This window comes from Piliocolobus tephrosceles, chromosome 5, assembly GCF_002776525.5.
Source record: "Piliocolobus tephrosceles isolate RC106 chromosome 5, ASM277652v3, whole genome shotgun sequence".
Taxonomy (NCBI): Eukaryota; Metazoa; Chordata; class Mammalia; order Primates; family Cercopithecidae; genus Piliocolobus; species Piliocolobus tephrosceles.
In genome coordinates, this window is record NC_045438.1 from 47,432,334 (window position 1) to 47,459,225 (window position 26,892).

A 26,892-nucleotide genomic window follows, 5' to 3' on the forward strand; every position below is an offset into this window, starting at 1 on the left:
GACCATTTCATTTTGAAGACGCACTTGAGGAAGATGATAGCATTAATTTAGTTAACAATATTCATTTTGTTTTCATTAGTTGTTTTTGTAGTTTCATATTTTGATGCTTGATCTGAAAAATGCATAATACTCAGAGGGTGCCTCTGTTTGTATTAATAACAGCAACTCATTCGCACCTCATCAGTGATAGAACAGCTTAGCTTCCCTGTCAAAGGAGCATGAATCAGAAATGTTCATGAGAAAAGGAGTATTTGTAATGCAGATGGAAACTACAGGGAGAGTGGGGATGAAGTAAGAGGGGAGGACAAGTAAACTCTGAAGTGCAAGACACTGCTTGGGGTTAATAGCTGTGTATTCTCTAAACACCTCAGTGACTTGGGCAAGTTACTAAAGCCCTCTAAATCTCAGTATTATTATCTTGAAAGTGAGTGAGGGTCAGTTTTATCATTAAAAAAATTATTCTATAATTGTATACTTATGTACATTGAAATTATAATTTTATAAGCGAATTTGTTGAGCAATGATGATCCTTGATTCCTTAACAAAACATTTTATAAGCAAGTATTATATAATACAAGTAATTTTTGGATTCATTAATAATAATAACTACCATTTATTGAATGATTATTATGGGCATTATGTTTTCCAAATGCATGTTATATGATTAAATTATCACCACCATGCTCTTAGATGGGTATTTCATCTCTGCTTTAAAAATTAATATTTTTATTTTCAAATGGTTTCATGTAACCTTTCACACAACCAGTAAATGGCAGAACCAAAAGTCAAATCCAGGACTCTCAGACTTTCCAACATATGCATTTATCTACATGACCTCTAAATTAAATTCTAAAACAGTCATATTTATAAAGTTTCACCTTTCAAGTGCACACTGCAATCACGTTTATCTCTATGCAACAAAAGTGACACACCATTTTGTTGTCAGCATGAATGTTTATAATATAAAGATGCACTGCTATCCTGCTCTATACAACTGATAAAGCAAGTAAAAAACATGTAGCTTTACAAATAAAGGCTTTGGGCAACATTCTAAGAACGAAGGAATAAGTATTTGAATTTATTTTGCCAGTAGTTTATGAGTGGGCTCAGAATGCCTGTATCCAGAAAAAAATATTTATACTTCTGTTATTATCTTTAGCATATTAAAAGAAATCATCTTTATCTGTTTGTTTTCCTTATTAGATTTGATATTTCTGAAAATAAGGGAGTAAGCCTTACTTATCTTTAAATTCCCAGTATAAAACACAATGTTATATACAGAATACACAATAAACATTGACTATATATAACTTAATTACTAATAAACATTTTCCCAAATCTATTCTGAAGATTTACCTCAGTATCTCTTCCTTTGTGGGTCTCTGAAAGACAGAAGTTAAAAGGTAGATATTTAATTTTGTTCAAGTGGGAAGGGAAAAGCTGAGACAGAAAAACAAACTGATGAGTATTGAAAGTGTGGTTAAACATCCACACTGAGGAGGAAAGAGTGCTATCAGCATAAACTGAATTCAACCAATAGGACAGGTAGCCTGAAAAAATACTTCTAAAAATTTGTATATCCTTTATCTGATATAATTTGTAGGAGAAAAATTCTAATAGTATTTTCTAACAATGACTTATATTGGCTTCAAGTCCTTTACCCAACTATACCAAAGGGGAACGTGAAAAATTAGTATTTTAGACATTGTTAAGATCTGGATGACCCAGGGAGAACTGAGCCAAGCATCACCTAAAGGAATTTGGTGCTAGAAGACAGAATCAAGCAATTTGGTCTTAAATTTTGACACGAAATCATAAACATGTGAAAAGACACTAGCACTAAGAGTTCCACGGTCTAAGTAGAATCTTTTTCCTTGGTGGTCCTCAGGGACAGGTAGACCATCTTGCTCTCATTCTCCTTACCCTCCTTACTTTTCAGAAGTCTAAATAATATCCCAAAGTAGTCATTCATATGGAAAAGAAATCTATAATTACTTCAGGATAGACGTCTCATATATTTAGAGAATATATCCACGTCAGTGGCCATGAGTCATACCAAATCAATGGCCATCACTTTTTAACCATGCTCTTAAAATGATGTATAAAAATAGCCACTTTACTTAAATCCCCGTTGAGTCCTTTTATTGTCTTTGAATGCTGATTCTGAAGGATTATTTAGGGTTTAAAATCTTCAATGCCTTATGTCCTAGTGTTTCTCTTATTGTTTTGAATGGGAGAATAAGGAAATCTGCATCATATTGCCAGGGACTCACATTAACATAAACCATCTTCTTTTCTATATAAAGGTTTCTATTTATTAAAAAGGAGAATAAAATCAGTCTCTTTTCTGCACAATGAGAATTTTAGGTTGGTGCAAAATTGATTGCAGTTTTGCCATTTAATGGCAATCAATTTTGCACCAACCTAATAATACCCAATAGTGATTTTTGCATACAATAATTTCATTTTAAGTGATAGTGAAATCATTAGCTAAAGTAACTGTCTTTGTATTCCTTCTGCTTTCACTGTGTCATGAAATAGACTGTGTACTTGATGGTGTCTGAGCTTGTGAAATTCAAGACTTTTGTGGTTTCCCTTCAGTTTCTCCCTGCCCCAGATCCTTTCTCCACCCTCTGATGCCTTTCTCTGTGCTCCACATTGACCAGTGTTCATGGCACCAGCCAGGCCCACTTCTGGCTATTTCCTATGGATCCAGCCCATGGGAGGCTCTGGCATGAGATTGGATAAAGTAGGGGAGCAAGAGGCTGGGGAATTTTTCGCCTCTCCCTCCCTGATTTGGGGCAGTGCTGCTCCACAACCATAGCTTCTACTTCACAGCTCCTTTGCACCAATCAGTTCTCGCATTCTAGGACCACCATTTTCCCCTGCTCCCCTTTGGGCTAGTGGGTAGTATCAGCAACCTACTATTGCTCCATTCTGAGTGTCCTAATGTCCTTTCTGTTTCCTCACCCCGTAAGTAATTCCTTCATTAAACTCTCTTTACTGAAGTGGATTCTGTTTCTCACTAGGCCTCATGAAAACAATTGTGAACTTGATAGTACAGCAACTTAAACCTTTCCTTTCCAATCCCTTAACTCTGTTGAAGTGTCTACAAACATAGCCTTTCTTCTCTTGGTATAATTGAGGATGGAATGAAACGGTTCAACAATAACGTTGGGTTTCTGTAGCCAGAAGGGATGTTTAACCCTGGTAATCAGGAAGCATGGTAGTGCTCATGAATTCTGTACACTGAAGAACCACTTCTCTTGGGACCCACTCTGGAGCCACCCTTCTTGCCAAAAGGAATGCAGTATCATACCTTTTCTTATTGCAGGGAAAGCAGAGACTAGCTACAGCAGTACTCACACAGCTCTCAGAGAGCCATATGGGCATCTGAGGAAAAATTGAAAGTCAGTAACGCTGATCCCATCTTGATTTAAATTTTTGATATTTTTTTAAACTGAGGATTTTTTGCATTAATTTCAATTGTAAGTATATTATGTTAAAATTGATTTATCTTGATTACTGGGATTTGGATGTCCCCTTCCTTTCCCACCCAAGGTGTCTCACTATTCTCCCCCTAGTGAAGTTCCTCTTAGAGGGAGACAGAACATTTAAACCTCTCTCAAACTGAAAGGGAGCCACGGCTAGGTTATGGTGAGTGATTAAAGATGTGAGCTTGGAATTTAGGCAGGCCTAACTCTGAATGTTAATCCCACCACTTACTGGCTGTTGTCTTGGGCAAGGTTCTTAAAGTCTGTCTCTAAGCCTCCACTTCCTCCATTGCAAGATGAAGATAATAACATAGGTCAACAAACATAATCTGCATTGCAAGGTCCAAAATGTTCTTAGAGCCAAAAGACTTTTGTCACAAAAGCATTTGGCACATTTGGCATGCATCTGACACAGAAGCATCTGGTAGAAGATCCTGACTGAAATAAGGTAAGTCAATTCATAGCCTTTATTTAATCCTCCTATAAAGTGATTATTTATAGGGTGCTGCCTCAGACCTCACTGGAGGTGGTACAAATTAAATATATGGTACATGCACTATGCAGTTTGACTGAAATCTCAAAGTTCTGAATTGAAAAATTTATATGACCCTGAGGGTTTTGGATAATTATTGTGAACCTGTAGTAGCTCTTCCCAGGGATTCAATGAGATGATGCATGAGAGCCAGGGCACTTGGTGAATGGAAAATTGAGTCTTTCCCAGGACCCCAAAAATCTGAAAGCAGAGATTTGATTCTGGGACATCCAGGCCCTGACGATGAGATGTTACAGACACTGAATTGGGTTCAAGAGGCAAATAGGTTGTTAGACAATTCCATCTAGAAAATGATGGACACCCTGAATATTAAAGGGCAATGCCATGTCAAGAAAGACCCTTTGTGCACCTTGTATGGACAGAGTCTCTGGAAGTTGTGGGCTCCCTTTAGATTTTTGGGGGCAGCCCAGGAAGTTATGCTGAAATTCGCAGCATCTGCTCTTCTCCTGTGTAGCCACCTCCCTTCTGATTAGATTTGCATCCTTGGCTAATTAGATCAGGAACCTAATCTAACCTTGCAGTATGTGTGTGTGTGTGTGTGTGTGTGTGTGTGTGTGTGTGTGTGTGTGTGTATGTGTGCTGGACGGGGTTGGGGGGCTCTCTTCCTGTCAATCTGTGACCTGGCTGAAGCACTGCAGTGCTCAATAAACATTGTCCATTAATGTCATTTTAACCATTATGAGTTGCTAACTGGCAACAGGCATTTTTCAGAATTGAAGCTTTCTTAGAAATCAGTTGACTTACAGTATCATCTTTGAGCAATTGCAGATGCAGAGACTAAAAATTTCACAGTAATCATGAATAAAGCTTGATTGAAGAAAGTGAAAATGTCATCCCAGTCTGGGGCAGGATATGAATGGTATCAGCAGAACATGAATGATGAAGAGACATCTAGACTGGACCATAACAGAGACAATTCCCTTAATGATACATGACTAAAGACTTTACCAATTTCCAGTAAGAGTCGGAAGTCCATCTCAAAGCCTACTTTATATTCTTCAGAGTTCCTTGTTTTTAATTTTGCCTAAATAACTTGAGAGAACAGTATAGAGTTTTTATTCCGCAGCATGGGCTTAGTCATCTCATTTTTTTGTCTGTTCACTGTCTTCAAAAATAGTTTTAGATAATTAATCTGATCACAGCCTCCCTCTGTAATTTCAATCAGAACCTGGTGCCTAGAATGGGCAAAGCAGACTGGAGTCGCTCTTGACTGTACCATTGCATCTGGGGAAGCTACCATGTAAGGAGAGCCAATGGCTGAAGATACCCGGCATTGGGCTTGCTGATATTAAGGAAGAGTGTGTGTACCCCCTGAATTCCCTGACAAGATGGACAAAGAAGCAAATCACTTGACTTCCTGTGTCTCAGTTTCCTTGTTTATAAAGTCAGTAAGTTGCACTATCTTTTTTTCAAACTTTCCTTTTGCAAAAGTCTTCCCTTATATTACTTTTTAAACTAGAAATTCCAAAATATGACACAAAAATAGAGGCTTTCTGTGTGAAGTGAGAGATGAGGTGCAGAGGTCCTGTTTTCTTCCGATGTTATCTGTCTTTAGAGAGCGCTTAAGACTCTAAAGGGTCTTATGAGAATCAACAAGCCAGATGGTTTCCAATAATCCTTTCTGCCCTAGCATTCCCTAATTCCAAAAACCTACGATTCTAAGGGCTGTATTTTACTAGGTGTCTAATTCACGCAAGGCTTGAATTAAGCATTTTGCACACAATATCTTATTTAAGCTTTAGAAAAACTTTACAAGATGAGGACCTTTTATCCTTTTATACAGATTAAGGAACTGAGACTCTAGAATTTAAATAGCTTTCCTAAGGTCACACAGCCAGTAAATGACTCTAGGATCCAAGCTCAGTTCCGCTGACCACAAAGTCCACATGCTCACCAGTGTGTCTGTCAAAGGATCCAGAGAAAAACACTAGCCTGCTGAAATAAATAGTCTGGCCTGAAACAAAGATTGAAAATACTTGGGCTTCATAGTGGTGTCTTTTCCACTCTATACAAGAGCTTTCTCCCCTTCCCTCTTCTCCCCTCACCCCTCTTCTTCTCTTCTCTCCTTTCTTCTCCTCCCTCCAGACCACCTCTCTAAGACTCTAGAAATTTATACAGGAAACAAGGTCACTGACAGCTGCCAAGTTTCACAACTTATACCCTCAGAATCAAGATAGAAAATTCCCAGAGCATTTCCTAGGGGCAGGTGCCCATTTCTGCACCATTCCACTGTGGCCCCATTCCAAGGGGCAGAGTAAGGGTATAATACAGCTTTTTCTGCTACAGTTGGATAGAGAGAGCTGGAGAGGCACAACTACCCTGCAGAAAATGTTAGAAGCTGGGTTTATTTCACAGAAAGATGCAACTGACTAAGTAGAAAAAGATGCCTCTTATTTTTATTTTCTCATTAAAACACGTAATTATTGAGTACTTGTGTTTGTCATGCTGCATGAAGACATAAAAATCTGGAAGTCCAAGAATGTGTTTTTTTCTAGGGATTTCCACTCACTACTTGGACAACATTGAGAAAATTACTTCTCTCAGTAGTTCAGTTTGTTTATAGGTTGGTAATGCTGTTTATTTGTTGGATTTGGGGGTTTTGGTTTTTAGGTACGAAATAAAAGGATAATTTCAAAATAGTTCTCAATTACTAACATTTTCTACCTTGTCAGATCTGTCCAGAAAATATTTCTAATGCCAAATATAAAATAAAGCATTGGGAAAATCAAAACAGACATGCTAATAACACTAATGACTTTCACATGTAGTTGCTTGAGGGTTTACACTGGCCGTCTCTCTGTGACTCTGCAGGTCAGTTGGTGGTCCAGATGTCATTATGTCATTATTCTTCTATACAGTGTGGAAACACATCAAGAGGTTAAATAACTTGTTCATAATCACACAAACAACACCATGGGGCCTTGAACTTAGGCCTCCTGATTTAGACTCAGTACACCCTGGACATTTGTAACAATTTCCCTGGTCATCAGAGACTCTTGATTTTAGTCATTGTCATTTCTCTGTTGTTGGTTCCTAGTTCTAATTAAATGAATACACACTTGACACTGTGGAGGTCTGACAGCCACGGTCTTTAAAACATTTCACTCAGCATTTTCAGGTGGCGTGATCAGTGGTAGCACCTATAGAAATGCAGCCTCCCTTGTGTTAGAGCATCAGTGTGCAGCTACAGAACTTATAGGGCTGGTCTGCCTGAAAGTCTGTAAAGGGAAACTATGAACACCTTATTATATTATACTCATTGTGGCTCACTGAGTTTTATAGACTTGGGAGCAGGAAAAAAAATTTAAAAACCCAAAGTAGACATTGCCTCTTATTTGTAATTTGCTGTTTTCTCTTCTACTCACCTCTTTTAAACTAAACCAAAAACGTGTATTTCCTTCTAAACAAGGTTACTTGTTACAGTGAGATTGTACCTTGTATAATAAATTCTCTGCTCAAAATGGTCCTAATAGTGCAGTCTTTTCGGCTTCCAGGAGAGAAAAATTAGCCTTAGTTAGAAAAGGCATTTTTAAAATTCATTTTAAATCATTTCAGGGTTAAAAACTACATATGTACCTAAGTCAATTTTTGATCAGCATTTAGGTTGGATTACTAGGAAATAATATCAGGACAATTAAATAATAGACATGACAGTAGCCCACACGGATGTGGCCCTTTTACTTCTCCCTTTTTAAAGCTTTTGTCCCTACTGCTGAAAGCTAAAATAGCATTATTCAAAGAAATTATTGCCCTCTTAATCATTCAAACTAATGGCCCCTTGATCAGCTTCTGTCATCCTTGAACTGTACCTAGCATCTGACTCTAGTGATCACTCCTTCTTAAAATGCTTTCTGCCCTTGACTTTGGAGGGGTAAGGCTATTGCACTGAAGTTCTTTCACCTTTCCGAAACGGCTAGTATCTTCTTCACCTGCTGCCAATGTTAATTTCCTTTTATCTGTATTTACCCCATACCTCAGACAGCAAATCCAATTTACAGTTTCAAATATCATCAATATGGTAGACCTTAAATGCAAATAATTGCCAGTTTCTTAGCGGAAACAAATGAAATAGGGAAGAAGAGGGACAGGTGCTGACTAATCCAACACTGATTGTTACCCACCGGAAAGAGAATTCATGTTTCCTGGCAAAGGGTCAGACTGACTTTGAGTTTATGAACTGTTCAAAGTTCTATTCTTGTTTGTAAAGCTAATAAAAATCCCCCTGTGCTGTTGGGTTTTGGAGAAGTTTCTTTAATCCTCTTTACATAAACCTTTCCTCTTTATTTCTCCTTTCAAAAAACATAGGAATCTGTATCATCTGGATTTGATATCCATATTTATCAATACAGAAGTTACTGAATTTTGAATAATTTTTCTTCCTTTCATGCCATGCTACATAGAAACAGACTGTGCACAAAGCAAAATCTAAGCAAAAAAGTTTACAACAACTACCTTTTGTGAGAAATAATAAAGTGAGCCAGTTCATGATAGTTTCATTGACATCTTCCTCAAACCCTGAAAACTTGTATTGGCATAAAGATTCTCCTTTTTATATGAATTGAAATTTTGTGGTTACTTTGAATGAGAGAGTCCTGAGTCAAGTCTCAGACTCAGACAGAGGTTCCACCACTTACTAGTTCAATGTCAATTTCTTTATTTGTGAAAGAGAATTAGTATTGATGCCTGCTAGGGTTCTTGGGAGGATTAAAGGTAATGACGTAAGATACCTAGAAACATAGTATTCTTTCGATAAATACTACTGGCTCTTAAAGTGGAGGTGAGGAGAAGAACCCAGAGGCTAAACAAATCCAAATGGCATGAAGGAAATCAGTCAGTGATTCTACAAAAACCAGGGAGCCTAGTTCAAGACAGACCAAGACACCCTGTGTCATACTTCTATTGAGAAGTAGAATAACCTACATAATTACAACTATTACTTAAGTTTTCTCATTTGTATGATAGGGGAAAGAGTTAAACGATATGGCAAAATCCAGAAGGATGGTTGAGAGCTCTGCTGAATGTGGGAGGAAAACTTCAGAACTGTAAGGACTACCTAGATGGTTTGTTGCTCCATGCAAGGCTGTCAGATAGTTCGTTTACTTACTTGCTTTTATTAACTTGGATTATTTGGTCTTAGCCTTATGGAGTATATTAGTTTCTGGAATAATGGAAATAATTTAAAGGTAGATATGGGCAGAGCACAGTTTAGAGAACCTGATCAATGAACTTTGCCAGCCTAGATGCCGGAAGTAAGGTTAGTTGCTTTGGACTTGCTATTCCTGGTAGTCTGCGGTATTAATGTTAGGCTACATTTGCTGTACTGCCTCGGTAAGCTTTTAAAATTTCCCAAGTCTCTCTAAAACAAACTTTGAGATGAATCCTTTGTGCTCCAGCAGTTCTCTGCAGAAGCCTTGGTAGACCCAGGTCTTCATGCAGTGAAAGGATGCTTCCCTGGCTACAAAAATCAAATCAATCACCAAACATAGCAGAGGAAACTTAGGCTGCCTCATATTGGTGTCAAGCTAAAGACAAGAGAAAAAAATCGTCTTACTGTGTGGGGATGAACAATAAAATCTTGGCAACTGATCTCTGACTGAGTTGTTATCGAAAAATGCTATTTGTTTCCCTCAGCCAATTGAATCATGATACCTCCTGTGCCCTGGAAAAATATCAACTGCAGTTAGAAGAGGGGGATAAAAGGAGAACTGAACAGAATGTTTGATTAATTAATGAATTCATCTTAATCATATCTTTAGCAGACACCTGAAAGAGTAATCCTATCACAAGAGTTACAAAACAACTACCATGTTTTAGATTATTATTAGAAAGCCTTGGACAAATCTAGAAAAATAATCATACTATTTAATCAGTTTTCAAATATCCAAAGGTGGATTATTGCATTTGCCATGGTTTTTACCTCTATTTTCCTTCTACTCTCTCAGGCAGACTGCCTTTTAGCTATTATATGTCTGTGTGCATTTCCAGGAGAGAATTGGCAGAAAGAGACATCAGCAAGCATATAAATTGAAAGACTCATAAATTGAGGAGACAGTGAGTACTTTGCCTAAAAAAGGCTTATGTATTATCTGTAGATCTAAAAATCTCAAGCTCTCCTGTGAAATCATATTATGATGCCCTACCAGCTAAGGGCTTTATATCATCGGCCTTCAATAAATATTGGTAAAAAGAAGGGATAGCATAGTGGTAAAGAGTCAGGCTGTTAGGTCACCTATGTACACATTCCATCTCTAAACTTGGGGCTGATTGACTTACTTATCATCTCCATGCCTTAGTTTCCTTATCTGCAAAGAGCATTGTGGTACATTGTATTGCTACCAAAATATGTCCTACAGGGGCAAAGTCTGAAGATGAAGATAAGGCACAGAAAAAGATTGAATTTCTGACATTTTCACAACTCCCAATCAATAGCACTAAGGGTAGCTATCCATGGTGGAGAAAACATATTCACCTTCTGATATAGAAAGTCCATGAACCATGGAACATTTCCCCCAAGCGTTGTCAAATTAATGTGACAAGTTGTCCCTGAAGAAGGTGACTCCACAACGGATGTCTACATCTCTGGGCAGGAAAGGATCATCTCTATCTTCTCAAACTGTACTCTGTCACCATTTTTCAAACATCAAGAAATGTTTCACAGAATTTTACCTAATTACCCAGTTGTGAGTGACAAGATACTCAACTTCCTACCATGCTCAGGCTGCTGAATAACTGAAATATGGAATATCTGATACATGATATAGCTAAATTGTCCAACATGGACTTTAAAGGAAGGATCTTAATAATTCCCTGGAAAATAGGTAGTGATCCCAAGAATATAACTACACTATCACTGAGGAGATAGGAGATCAAACCTACATAAGCCTGTGTTATTGAAATAAAATAGAAAAGAAGATGGAGAAGCTATGCAAGAAGAATATTTCAAAATGAGAACATAGATGTAGCACACTGAAACTAGATTAAGAAGTTTGACTCTGGAATATTTTTAGGCAGAAAATGCTCTGCACTTGAGAAAATTAAGGGAAATATAGACTTTGCAAAGCGATAGATAAGATACAAGATTACAGATTGAGATGAATTAAAGAAATAGAACTAAAGAAAAATAAACCAAAAAACTTCTCTTGAAAATGATCTCTCTTTAAAACCACCAGAGCAGCAAAATAATACGAGAGAGAAAATTCCACGTTCAATGAAACTAGGAAATGGCTACAATCCAACCAATACGTTTGTAACAAAATTGAGGTAGAGCACAGAGTGCCAATATATCGTGATACTTCTAACCCTGAGAAATGATCTGGAGATCAAAAAGGGGAAGGAGATGAAGAAGTAGCTAGCTGTATTGCTGCTAAACAGAGTCAGCTGAGCTGAATAAATAAACACAAATTGTCAAACAAAGATCTGAATATACAGGGCTTCCCTCAGCCACTCCTATCTCCCATGCAGCAAAGAGCATGCTCACTGTGGTAGGGCTTTTCTTTGGATTTTAGACTCACCCAATCAGAGTCTTTAGGAATGGTGCCCAGGAATCTGCTTTAACAGCATCACAGAGGCTTTATGAAAAGGAAATTGAAGGATTATGCTGAGTAATGTAATAATATAAAATACTAATATATGTTTATATCTATTAAATGGCAAAATACAGCATATATATGTCATTAGATACTTTATATATTGCCATAAAAATGGGGAATTCACCATAAAGCATCTGTAGATCATTAGATCACTTAGAAAATGTGATTGTATATTAACCCTCAAGGAAAACATTAATAGAGACCAAAAAGTACAGATAACTTAAATTAATTTTCATCTAGAATTCCATAAACTAGCAAGTAATAGCAGAATTGAAATGTAAGAAAAACAGTCCTATCTCTTAAAAATGTAAACTGCTTCTCAGAAAATGTATTACTGAAATAAGTCAAAAGAATAATTACAAAATAATAAAAATGAAAATACTTCATTTTCAAGTATTGAAACTTGAAAACTAAGACATATGGTCAAAGCTGTACAGAGAGAAAAATTTGTAGCCTGAAACACTTACAGCACTGAACAATAAGGTATTCATTTCAAGAACAGCAGCAACAAGAAAATCCCTAAGAAAGACAAAATGAAAAAATGAATAAAGAAGAACCAGAAATTAATTAATTAGATAATAGAAGTTGGAATGCGTAAATATATGTGAAAGTAAATTGTCTGCAAATGGGTAGAAACATATTTTAACAAAACAAACTACTAGATAACCACTGACAGTTTTCTAGGAAAATATAAATTATCAAAAGAAATTCCAGAAAATAAAGAAAACCTACACAGAACAAAAATAACAAATGAAATAAAGTTACTCCCCAAAAGAGTTACTCCCCAAAATTGCCAGTATTTATAAAAAATCTTTGCAAGCCTTTTAAAAACATTCTTATGTTATTTAAACATTTCCAGATCATGTAAAGATAAAAATCTTCCTATTATCTTTTTCAAAGCCAAAATAAGACTCATAACATAACCTGACAAAGATGTGTATATACACACACAAACACACACACAACAAAGACCACTTTTACTAATAGTCATTAATTTGGGAGAAAAGTGTTATATTTCTTCCCACACTAAACACATATAAAAAATTCAAATGGATTGAAGACTTAGATATATTTTAAAACCACAAAAGAAATGGAAAGAAAATTTAGAATTTTTTGTAGTTTTAAGGAAGGGAGGACACACAAAAAAAGAATATTCCATGCTCATGGATAGGAAGAATCAATATTGTGAAATTGGCCATACTGCCCAAGGTAATCTATAGATTTAATGCCGTCCCCATTAAGCTACCAATAACTTTCTTCACAGAATTGGGAAAAACTACTTTAAAGTTCATATGGAACCAAAAAAGACCCCACATTGCCAAGACAATCCTAAGTCAAAAGAACAAAGCTGGAGGCATCATGCTACCTGACTTCAAACTGTACTACAAGGCTACAATAACCAAAACAGCATGGTACTGGTACCAAAACAGAGATATAGACCAATGGAACAGAACAGAGTCCTCAGAAATAATACCACACATCTACAGCCATCTGATCTTTGACAAACCTGAGAAAAACAAGAAATGGGGAAAGGATTCCCTATTTAATAAATGGTGCTGGGAAAATTGGCTAGCCATAAGTAGAAAGCTGAAACTAGATCCTTTCCTTACTCCTTATACGAAAATTAATTCAAGATGGATTAGAGACTTAAATGTTAGACCTAAAACCATAAAAACCCTAGAAGAAAACCTAGGTAATACCATTCAGGACATAGGCATGGGCAAAGACTTCATGTCTAAAACACCAAAAGCAAGGACCGCAACAAAAGCCATAATTGACAAATGGGATCTAATTAAACTAAAGAGCTTCTACACAGCAAAAGAAACTACCATCAGAGTGAACAGGCAACCTACAGAATGGGAGAACATTTTTGCAATTTACTCATCTGACAAAGGGCTAATATCCAGAACCTACAAAGAATTCAAACAAATTTACGAGAAAAAAACAAACAACCCCATCAAAAAGTGGGCAAAGGATATGAATAGACATTTCTCAAAAGAAGACATGCATACAGCCAACAGGCACATGAAAAAATGCTCGTTTTCACTGGCCATCAGAGAAATGCAAATTAAAACCACAGTGAGATACCATCTCACACCAGTTAGAATGGCAATCATTAAAAAGTCAGGAAACAACAAGTGCTGGAGAGGATGTGGAGAAATAGGTACACTTTTACACTGTTAGTGGGATTGTAAACTGGTTCAACCATTGTGGAAAACAGTATGGAGATTCCTCAAGGATCTAGAACTAGAAATACCATATGACCCAGCCATCCCATTACTGGGTATATACCCAAAGGATTATAAATCATGCTGCAGCGGCCGGGCGCGGTGGCTCAAGTCTGTAATCCCAGCCCTTTGGGAGGCCGAGACGGGCGGATCACGAGGTCAGGAGATCGAGACCATCCTGGCTAACATGGTGAAACCCCTTCTCTACTAAAAAATACAAAAAACTAGCCGGGCAAGGTGGCAGCACCTGTAGTCCCAGCTACCCGGGAGGCTGAGGCAGGAGAATGGCGTAAACCCGGGAGGCGGAGCTTGCAGTGAGCTGAGATCGGCCACAGCACTCCAGCCTGGGTGACAGAGCAAGACTCTGTCTCAAAAATAAATAAATAAATAAATAAATAAATAAATAAATAAATAAATAAATCATCCTGCTATAAAGACACATGCACACGTATGTTTATTGTGGCACTATTCACAATAGCAAAGACTTGGAATCAACCCAAATGTCCATCAGTGACAGACTGCATTAAGAAAATGTGGCACATATACACCATGGAATATTATGCAGCCATAAAAAAAGATGAGCTCATGTTCTTTGTAGGGACATGGATGCAGCTGGAAACCATCATTCTCAGCAAACTATCACAAGAACAGAAAACCAAACACGGCATGTTCTCACTCATAGGTGGAAATTGAACAATGAGATCACTTGGACTCTGGAAGGGGAACATCACACACCGGGGCCTATTATGGGGAGGGGGTAGGGATGGCATTGGGAGTTATACCTGATGTAAATGACGAGTTGATGGGTGTTGATGAGTTGATGGGTGCAGCACACCAACATGGCACATGTATACATATGTAACAAACCTGCATGTTGTGCACATGTACCCTAGAACTTAAAGTATAATCTAAAAAAAAAGAAAATTAAAAAAAGAAAGGGATTTAAAACCATAGACAAGACCCAGAAACATTATTTTTAAAAAGCTAGTAGGTTTTTCTGAACAAAAATGAGCTTCTTCATGGAAAATGTACATTAACAAATAAAAGACAATAAACTAGGAGAACATGTATACAACACATAAAGCATATACAAACAATCAATCATATTACAGTAAGTAGAAAGCAAGTACAATGTAGCAAGAAAAAGATAGGCAAACAAGCAGAAAAATGAGTAAAAGATATAAGCAGAAAGTTCATTTAAAAATGTAAATAATAAATATGTGGAAAGGGGCCAATCTTATTAAAAATCAAAGCATCAACTAAAACAAATATGGGATATATATTTTTCAAATAGATTGGTAAAATCTTTAAAGATTGTCAAAACCCAAATTTGGAGCAGCTTGGGGACAATAAGTATATTCATAAATTATTGATAGGTGAGTCAATTTTACCAATTTTTTGCAGAATTTTCTTGCCATATGTTTAACAACATAAATATGTTCATGCTTCAAAATTTCTCTAACAGAAGTATACCCTATATAGATACTTGGAGAAGTGTGCAAAGATATATGTGCAAAGGTGATCACTGAAGCATGATTTGTAATACTGAAAATCTGGAAGCTACCTAAATATCTTGAAGAGGAGGCTCATTAAATAAGTTTTGGTAGAGTCATATATTATAAGCCATTTGTGAGAACGGATTTGTATGTACTAATTGAGATTTATATGTACTAATAAGAAATGCTATCAATGTATTATTAACTGAAAAACATACGTGGCAATATTTAGCAGAAACCTTATGCTAAGAGGTTATTCAGGAAGGGTTTATTTTTCTCCTACAACAGACTCATTCCACAATTGCTCAAGAGGCAAAAACAGAATGTCGGGAATGCAAGATCTATCTTTGTGGTCCACTGTAATCAACAAATAGATGGACCTTTGCTCTTGTATATGTCACTTCAAAGGCACAAGGTGGTGACCACACCTCCATACTTCACATCTCTCTTTTGGGCAGAAGAAATACCTTCTCTTTTTATTTGGGAAGGGATATCCTGTTCATGCACCTTTACCTATGTCTATCTGGTAAATCGATTGCATGTGTGGACCCAATTTCTCATGTCTCTCATATTTATGCTCTTTGGTTGTGACTGCGAGCTTGGACAGGTGCCTTGATTTGACCACCAGGACGGTAGCAAACAACACAGCAAAGACTTGAAAATGAACTTGCACATTTCTGCTTTCTCACTTGGACTACTGGCACTGCCATGAGAACTCTCTCTCACTACCAGGAACCAGCTATATCGATACAAAAGACACATGAGGAAGGGCTGAATGGTCCCACCTGCAGCCCTCCAGTCCAGCCAACCTCTACTCAGCTCACCAGAGGCCCACAGACACACAAATAAGCCTGGCCACGATCATGTCCAGATCAGAAGTACCCAGAAACTTTAAATATTTATTTAAGTTACTAAGTTTGTATGCCCTATAGAAATCAGAAACTGAAGCACCCTCATTGTTCAGAATTATATCCCAACATCACTCTTAATTGAAGAAAAGTAGAGAAAATTTTTAAAAAGTAGAGAAAATTAAGTATTTTTACATGCCTCAAACAGGCAATTTTCTCTAAATAAGAATTAAGGGGGAAAAATGGCATTAGGAAGACCACTGACAATATTTCCCCCAGACAGGTAGAAAGATAAATGCCAATATTTTGATATCAAAAATAAATGAGCTGAGATAGAGAGACCAAAATGTTGTTAGTTTTCTCTAACTCAGGAATCAGAAGAAAAAAAAAATCCATAAAGGGCTAGATAGTAAATATTTGGGGCTTTGCAGGCCATCTGGTCTCTATCACAACTACTCTGCTCTACCATGGGTAACACAAAAGCAGCCATAGATACTGTGTAAACAAATGGGTGTGGCTAGTTTCCAATAAAACATTTTTTTTTAACAAAAACTTAGAGTGAGCTGGACTTGGCCTGTGAAACGTAGTTTGCAGATCCCTGCTCTATTGCCAAGATCATGAGTGATACTTTCTTGTTCATGCTTTTCTGAATTGAGTGGATTTTTATAATTAGTAAAAAGAGATACATAAAATCCTGTGTAACTTAAAAGTAGCTAAGACATAAAATATTTATTCAAATTCAAAACCTTATGTTTTCAATATTTAAAAAAAACATAAATGACCTTAAAAAAAAACATAAATGAACATTCAACTCAAGTAGTTGGAAAAACACACACAGCATAAAGAAATTAATGGAAATAAAGAATAAAATCGTACATTAAAAATAGATAAACCATTACTTAACAAGTAAACATAAGTCAATGGTTTTCCTAAGAATGCAGGAATAAATTTCATAACATGAAATATATCCCAAGGTTCTCTTGAAAAGACACTGAAGTATTAGCCTCCCTTTTATTTTATTTTATTTTATTTTATTTTTTTATTATACTTTATGTTCTAGGGTACGTCTGCACAATGTGCAGGTTTGTTACATATGTATACATGTGCCATGTTGGTGTGCTGAACCCATTAACTCGTCATTTACATTAGGTATATCTCCTTATGCTGTCCCTCCCCTCTCCCCCAACCCCATGACAGGCCCCGGTGTGTGATGTTCCCCTTCCTGTGTCCAAGTGATCTCATTGTTCAATTCCCACCTATGAGTGAGGACATGCGGTGTTTGGTTTTCTGTTCTTGTGATAGTTTGCTGAGAATGATGGTTTCCAGCTTCATCCATGTCCCTACAAAGGACACGAACTCATCCTTTTTTATGACTGCACAGTATTCCATGGTGTATATGTGCCACACTATCTTCATCCAGTCTGTCATTGATGGACATTTGGGTTGGTTCCAAGTCTTTGCTATTGTGAATAGTGCCACAATAAACATACGTGTGCATGTGTCTTTATAGCAGTATGATTTATAATCCTTTGGGTATATACCCAGTAATGGGATGGCTGGGTCAAATGGTATTTCTAGTTCTAGATCCTTGAGGAATCGCCATACTGTTTTCCACAATAGTTGAACTAGTTTACAGTCCCACCAACAGTGTAAAAGTGTTCTAATTTCTCCACATTCTCTCCAGCATCTGTTGTTTCCTGACTTTTTATGTATTTCCAACTTTTCAGTTCAGGGGTACATGTGCAGGATGTGCAGGTTTGTTACAGAGGTAAACATGTGCCATGGTGGTTTGCTGCACAGAACATCCCATCACCCAGGTATTTATCCCAGCACCCACTAGCTATTCTTCCTGATGCTCTACCTCTTCCCATCCACTACCCTTTGACAGGCCCCAGTATATGTTGTTCCCCACCATGTGTCCATGTTTTCTCACCATTCAGCTCCCACTTATACGTGAGAACATGAGGTATTTTTGTTCCTGCATTAGTTTGCTAATAATAATGCCCTCCAGCTCCATCCATGTCCCTGCAAAAAACATTATCTCATCCCTTTTGATGGCTGCATAGTATTCCATAGTGTATATGTGCCACATTTTCTCTATCCAGTCTGTCATTGATGGGCATTTAAGTTGATTTCATGTCTTCGCTATTGTGAATAGTGCTGCAATAAGCATACACGTACATATGTTTCTGATCATATATCTAGAAAACTCCATTGTGTCAGCCCAAAAGCTTCTTTCTTTTTTTCTTTTTTTTGAAATGGAGTCTTGCTCTGTCGCCCAGGTTAGGCTAGAGTGCAGTGGCGCAATCTCGATTCATGGCAACCTCCACTTCCTGGGTTTAAGAAATTGTCCTGCCTCAGCCTCCCGAGTAGCTGGGATTACAGGTATCCACCATTACACCTGGCTAATTTTTGTATTTTTAGAAGAGACAGGGTTTCACTATCTTGGCCAAGCTGGTCTTGAACTCCTGACCTCGTGATCCTCCTGTCTCAGCCTCCCAAAGTGCTAGGATTACAGGTGTGAGCCACTGTTCCTGGCCAAGCTTCTTAACCTGATAAGCAACTTCAGCAAAGTCTCAGAATACAAAATAAAAATACAAAAATCACTAGCATTCCTATACACCAACAGGCAAGCTGAGAGCCAAATCTGGAATGAACTCCCATTCAAAATTACCATAAAAAAATAAAATACCTTAAAAATGTGGCTTATAAGGGAAGTGAAGGACCTCTTTAAGGAGAACTACTAACCACTGCTCAAAAAAATCAGAGATGACACAAATGGAAAAACATTCCAAGCTCATAGATAGGAAGAATCAATATTTTGAAAATGGCCATCCTGCCCAAAGCAGTGTATAGGTTTAATGTGATTCCCATTAAACTACCATTGACATTCTTCACAAAATTAGAAGAAAACTATTTTAAAATTTATATGGAACAAAAAAGGAGCTCAAATAGCCAAAGCAATCCTAAGCAAAAAGAAGAAAGCTGGAGGCCTCACACTACTGACTTCAAACTATACTACAGGGCTACAGTTAGTACAGTAACTAAAACACCATGGCACTAGTGGAAGAACAGACATATAGACTAACAGAGCAAAATAGAGAACCCAGAAATAAGACCACACACCTACAACCATCTGATCTTCAACAAACCTGACAAAAACAAGTAATAGGGAAAAGATTCCCTATTTAATAAATGATGCTGGGAGAACTGGCTAGCCATATGCAGAAAATTGAAACTGGACCTCTTACTTACACCATATACAAAACTAAACTCCAGATGGGTTAAAAACTTAAATGTAAAACTCAAAACTAGAAAAATTCTAGAAGAAAACCTAGGCAATACCATTTAGGACATAGGCACAGGCAAATATTTCATGACAAAGATGTCAAAAGCAATTTCAACAGAAGCAAAAATTGACAAATGGGATCTAATTAAACTAAAGAGATTCTGCACAGTAAAAGAAACAATCAATAGACAATCTATAGAATGGGAGAAAAATTTTGCAATCTATCCACCTGACAAAGGTCTAATATCCATCATCCATAAGGAACTTAAACAAATTTACAAGAAAAAAAAAAAACATTAAAAAGTGGGCAAAGGACATGAACAGTCACTTCTCAAAAGAAGACACACACATGGCCAACAATCATATGGAAAAAAGTTCAACATCACTGATCATTAGAGAAATGCAAATCAAAACCACAGTGAGATACCATCTCATACCAGTCTGAATGGCTATTACTAAAAAGGCAACAAAAGCCAATATAGACAAATGGGATCTAATTAAACTAAAGAGCTTCTGCACAGCAAAAGAAACTACCATCAGAGTGAACAGGCAACCTACAGAATGGGAGAACATTTTTGCAATCTACCCATCTGACAAAGGGCTAATATCCAGAATCTACAAAGAACTTAAATAAATTTACAAGAAAAAAACAACCCCATCAAAAAGTGGGCAAAGGATATGAACAGAGACTTCTCAAAAGAAGACATTTATGCAGCCAACAGACACATGAAAAAATGCTCATCATCACTGGCCATCAGAGAAATGCAAATCAAAACCACAATGAGAAACTATCTCACACTAGTTAGAATGGTGATCATTAAAAAGTCAGGAAACAACAGATGCTGGAGAGGATGTGGAGAAATCGGAACTTTTACACTGTTGGTGGGACTGTAAACTAGTTTGACCATTGTAGAAGACATTGTGGCGATTCCTCAAGGATCTAGAACTAGAAATACCATTTGGCCCAGCGATCTCATTACTGGGTATGTACCCTAAGAATTATAAATCATGCTACTATAAAGACACATGCACACATATGTTTATTGCAGCACTATTCACAATAGCAAAGACTTGGAACCAACCCACGTGTCCATCAATGATAGACTGGATGAAGATAATGTGGCAAATATACACCATGGAATACTGTGCAGCCGTAAAACAGGATGAGTTCATGTCCTTTGCAGGGACATGGATAAAGTTGGAAACTATCATTCTGAGCAAACTATCACAAGGACAGGAAACCAAACACCGCATGTTCTCACTCATAGGGGGGAACTGAACAAAGAGAACACTTGGACACAGGGCAGGGAAAGTCATACCCTGGGGCCTGTTGTGGGGTTGGGGGAGGGGGAGGGACAGCATTAGGAGATATACCTAATGTAAATGATGAGTTAATGGGTGCAGCAAACCAACATGGCACATGTATACCTATGTAACAAACCTGCATGTTGTGCACATGTACCCTAGAACTTAAAAGTATAATATAAAAAATTTATTTAAAAAGTCAAAAAACAACAGAGGCTGGCGAGGTTGTAGGGAAAAAGGAACACTTTTACACTATTGGTGGGAATGTAAATTAGTTCAACCATTGTGGAAGACAGCGTGACAATTTCTCAAAGATCTAGAGGCAGAAATATCATTCGACCCAGCAGTCCCATTACCGGATATATAAGCAAAGGAATATAAATCATTCTGTTATAAAGATATATTCTCCCTTTTCAATCCCCAAGTTTTCTTCTTCCTTCCATTATCACAAAATTACAGATTTTGTTTAGAAATAATACAGCATGCTTCTAGAATATATTCTTATCTTAAAATGCATAAAACTTCGTGTCTTAGAATTCAGCTCAGCCATATTAACATGTCAGCAGACTCGCACTAGATAAGGAGGGCTGGCATTCAAAAAGGAGCTGATGTCTGTTTTCCTGCAGCTCAGTCTGGTAGAATAGACAAACCTATACTGACATAAATACATTTTTAGTGTAGTAAACATGCAGCAATGGAGTTAAGGGAAAAAAATCTAACAATAACTCATTGCTTGGCTCCCCACTGAGCTTTCCTGCTCAAGATACTTTATTATATGACAAGCTACGATAAGGAAATACAAAATGTAGAATAATGTGATTTGAGTTACAGTTATCTATTAATATTGTAAAACCTTAGAAAAATCACTTAATCTCTTGGGGCCTCACTTTTCTCATCTTTGAAACTAGGGTAATGACTGAGTACTGAGCTCATAGGGGTGCAAGACTCAAATGAGATAATGTTCCTGAAAACCTTTAAATGTGCTATAATGCTATTTTCATTAACACCATTCATATCAAAGTATAAATCATTGTGAATTTCACAAGTCTATTTGAATTTTACACTTAATCCATTTGCACCAGAAACTATCTTCAGTTTACCATTTAAAAAAGTCAACCTAATCTTGAATGAGTGGTATACAAAGGATCTTGATTCACAGACATAATGGCTGCTGTTCTTCATCTGAAAGTCATAGTCATCCCCTGAAGTTAAGATCAGTATGTGATCCAGAGTGTCAAGTCCTCTGTAGCCTAAATATTGGGGGCTCTTCAGAATATGTTGTATTTACTCTTTCAGACCACATTAATTATTTTTATATTATTTGTTAATAATGTAATTATAATTACAAAACAATAGAAGTTCTCCCAACTTACCTCTAGTAAACAGACTCCTCTTACCCATAGCTATCTGTTAAAGGATGAAAGCTCACAGCTAATATTCCTGGGATGTTGACATTCTGTTTCTAAGAGTCACTCATGCTTGTTCCTACATCTTGCATCCAGAAGCGACATAAAATTATTCTTCATTTTGGCTCAGCATATACGGCCACTGCACTCAGGATACCTAACTCATTATTGAATATACAGCAAGTCTGAGTCACCACATTTTTTTTAATAAACTACTTTCAGGTAACTTTTGAAAATTTAAGATAAAGACTTAAAATTGGCATCAGTTCCTTTGTCATTTTCAGGTACTTTGCTAGAGCTGGCTACATTTGCCATTTATCTTTTTTTTTTTTTTTTTCTTTGCTTTGGACTCATCAGCCAATTTTCAAAGTAATTTGAATTCACTTTTTGTATAAGAGCCTTCAGGAAAACATTCTGTCAAGGGCCTTGGGACAATCCAGACAAATGATCCCCCTGCATTCCTGTCATACTAATCAACCATTTATGAACCTGTCTCAAAGAACGCATTCCTGTGCCAGGCTGCCCTTTGCACAGCCCTGAAGCTGCTGCTATCCTTTCTGTCCCTGCTTCACGAGTTATCATTTTATTCTGTCTTGTTCCCCTGCCAAGCTGACATTCCTCCTGAGATTCTGTTCTCAGAGCAATTCTGCTCAAAATTTGGGATATCAGGAAGAATGAAATTACTAATCTTTTTTTGTCATCCTCCTTACTGTCAACCCAGATATTTGTATGTTTCTATTTTCCCACTTACAATTTAGATCACCTGTAAACATACATACAGTGGGGTTTTGGCAAATTTGAGCTTACCCTGTGGATTACCTTCTGGTTGCTGTCAGTGTTTTCCAAAACTCACACATAATGTGAAAGAAAAGAACAAAATTGGGCAGCAATCATTGTATGGTCCAGCCATGAAATAATGGGTTTTATAACTTCCTCTAAACTAAACTAGAATAAGAAAAAATCATAAATAAGATTACAATTTGATTGATAGCTCAGTATCAGTGATATGGTAGAAAAGAAATACCAAACAGGAAGACAGAAGCTTTGGTTTTCCATTAGCTTTTTATATTTGCTGGAACATGAAATAATGAGGGGTTTGTTACAAAAAAATACATGAGGAAAAAAAAGCAAAGAGAATCCTTGCTAATCTTGTAACAGGTATAGTCTCGATGTCAAAGGAGAGGAAAGATGATTTAGGGTCCAAAGACATTTTACTAACAACATTAACTTGTCATTCTCTAGTTAGGCAGTCTCTTGCCAATATGATGATTCAGTTTCTCTCTGAGTCTCTACTGCTGGATATTGTTTAGTTTCTGCTTAGTCATGATGTCTGTACTTTGAACTTGAATGTACTGGCAGCCTCTAGATATTTATAGCCTCTCATGACGAATGCCATCTTAAAGTCTTTGATATCTGTCTTCTGTGTCGTTTTCAACATCAGCCTTCACCCTTCACTATTAACTGGAACATATATATATGTATTTTGCATTGAAATTCTCCAAGGAAGAGAATTTGGTGTGTTAGTCACTATCGTTTAGCTTTGGCCAAGCTCTTATGCCAGACCATCTTGGGCTATTGCTAGCCAGGAGGTAGAGCATCATCAATTTCCTAACCTTAATTTGACCTAATCGGTTGCTGCTGCTGGGGCAAAATCATGTGGTAATTGGCTAGTGATCATGAGTTCATTGATTTGTCCCTTTTGTCAAGTTCCTACTCTGTTAGGTATTATTCTGGATGTTGAGGAAACAGCAGTGAATACAACAGACCAAGAAGATAACAAGATTCTGGCAAGAATAAAAATTTACCCCAGATGCTATAAATTTAATGGATTTGATGAAAGAGCTACTTATATATGGTAGAAAATGTTTAGGAAATAAACAGGGGAAACTGAGAGACCCCAAGACCAGCAACAGTGAGAAGCTGCTACCACGCCCAATGTTGAAGTGGCAAGTGGTACATGGTACAGAACTCAATGAGACTTTCAGATGTGGAGCGAGAGCTGCCTGGAAGTCATAAGGAATAGAGATACTGTTCAAAGACAAGAACACTGAGGGGACACACATCCCAATATCTCTCTCCTCTCTCATTCCATTCTCCAACCAGAACTTTCCATTGGAAATATGAGAGCAATATGAGAGCAAGGAGACCAAGGTGATATAGGCTTTGGCCTCTGGGTATATAGTGCAGAGCTAAGAAGTGCAGAAAATGGATATGATGGCATTAACTGAAAAATCATTTCACGGGGACCTTACCATCAAGAGGAGTAAACAGTTAAAAAAATTAAAGTAACAATATAAAAACAATACAATTTGGATGAATATAAGCACAGTAATGAAAAAGGTGGGGAAAGGGGGATGGAAAGTGATTTTCAAGAAAAATTATCTTCGAATATTGGAAAAACAGACTGGGCACAGTGGCTTATGTCTGTAATCCCAACACTTTGGGAGGCTGAGACCAGAGAATTGCTTGAACCCAGGAGTTCAAGACCAGCCTGGGCAACATAGACAAACCTTGTCTCTACAAAAAAACGTTTTTTTTTTTTTTTAAATCAGCTGGATGTAGTGGCATGTACCTGTATCCCTAGCTACTCAGGAGGCTGAAATGGGAGGATCACTCAAGCCTGGGAGGTCAAGGCTGCAGTGAGCTATGACCATGCCACTGTACTCCAGCCTGAGTGACAGCAAGAAATTCTATCTTTAAAAAAGAAATAAAAGAAAAAAAATAGCACATGTGGACAAATTTTTGTCAATTTAATGGAGATAAAAGATTTGTGTTTCAGAATTTTATATTTTGGAATATTTGATATGCAAAAAGAATGTATAAAATATATGCAAGTTATGAACATAAAAATAAAGCAAAAAACTAAGTATCAGTGCTATTCATCATCCTTTCCTCCTTCCTCACTCTTCATCAGTAGGACCCATCAGCCTGAGTTTTCATTTTTAATCACCTCTTTACGTTTCTTTTCAATATATTTTCAGTTTTGCTTATTTTTGAAATTTATAAAATTTATACCTTATATTCTTGTGTTTTGCTTTTTTTACTTAATATTACTTTTTAATATTCACCCATGTTGATTCACATTGCTGTAGTTCATCTTCACTGCTGAATAGATGTTCCAATATATGAATATTCTTTTATTATTATTATTATCATTTTTATTATACTTTAAGTTCTAGGGTACGTGTGCATAATGTGCAGGTTTGTTACATATGTATACTTGTGCCATGTTGGTGTGCTGCACCCATCAACTCATCAGCACCCATCAATTCATCATTTATATCATGTATAACTCCCCAGTGCAATCCCTCCCCCCATCCCATGATAGGCCCCAGTGTGTGATGTTCCCCTTTCCGAGTCCAGGTGATCTCATTGTTCAGTTCCCACCTATGGGTAAGAACATGCGGTGTTTGGTTTTCTCTTCTTGTGATAGTTTGCTAAGAATGATGGTTTCCAGCTGCATCCATGTCCCTACAAAGGACGCAAACTCATCCTTTTTTATGGCTGCATAGTATTCCATGGTGTATATGTGCCACATTTTCCTAATCCAGTCTGTCACAGATGGACATTTGGGTGGATTCCAAGTCTTTGCTATTGTGAATAGTGCCGCAATAAACATACGTGTGCATGTGTCTTTGTAGTAGAATAATTTATAATCCTTTGGGTATATACCCAGTAGTGGGATGGCTGGGTCATATGGTACATCTAGTTCTAGATCCTTGAGGAATTGCCATACTGTTTTCCAAAATGGTTGAACTAGTTTACAATCCCACCAACAGTGTAAAAGTGTTCCTATTTCTCCATATCCTCTCCAACACCTGTTGTTTCCTGATTTTTTAATGATTGCCATTCTAACTGGTGTGAGATGGTATCTCATTGTGGTTTTGATTTGCATTTCTCTGCTGGCGAGTGATGATGAGCATTTTTTCATGTGTCTGTTGGCTGCATAAATGTCTTCTTTTGAGAAATGTCTGTTCATATCCTTTCCCCACTTTTGGATGGGGTTGTTTGTTTTTTTCTTGTATATTTGTTTGAGTTCTTTGTAGATTCTGGAAATTAGCCCTTTGTCAGATGAGTAGATTGCAAAAATGTTCTCCCATTCTGTAGGTTGCCTGTTCACTCTGATGGTAGTTTCCTTTTGCTGTGCACAAGCTCTTTAGTTTAATTAGATCCCATTTGTCAATTTTGGCTTTTGCTGCCATTGCTTTTGGTGTTTTAGACATGAAGTCCTTGCCCATGCCCATGTCCTGAATGGTACTACCTAGATTTTCTTCTAGGGTTTTTATGGTATTAGGTCTAACATTTAAGTCTCTAATCCATCTTGAATTAATCTTCGCATAAGGAGTAAGGAAAGGATCCAGTTTCAGCTTTTTACTTATGGGTAGCCAATTTTCCCAGCACCATTTATTAAATAGGGAGTCCTTTCCCCATTTCTTGTTTCTCTCAGGTTTGTCAAAGATCAGATGGCTGTAGATGTGTGGTATTATTTCTGAGGACTCTGTTCTGTTCCATTGGTCTATAGCTCTGTTTTGGTACCAGTACCATGCTGTTTTGGTTACTGTAGCCTTGTAGTATAGTTTGAAGTCAGGTAGCGTGACGCCTCCAGCTTTGTCCTTTTGACTTAGGATTGTCTTGGCAATGCGGGCTCTTTTTTGGTTCCATATGAACTTTAAAGCAGTTTTTT

General features: G+C 37.2%; 1 long non-coding RNA gene across 1 annotated transcript in view; it reads right to left on the reverse strand.

Annotated features, from left to right (window-relative positions):
* Positions 1-26,892, reverse strand: part of LOC113219765 — a 158,108-nt gene that overhangs the window by 117,404 nt on the left and 13,812 nt on the right. The window contains exon 2 of the long non-coding RNA XR_003306752.1: positions 1,357-1,382. This is a non-coding gene — a long non-coding RNA (uncharacterized LOC113219765). The remainder of the gene's footprint in view (positions 1-1,356; positions 1,383-26,892) is intronic.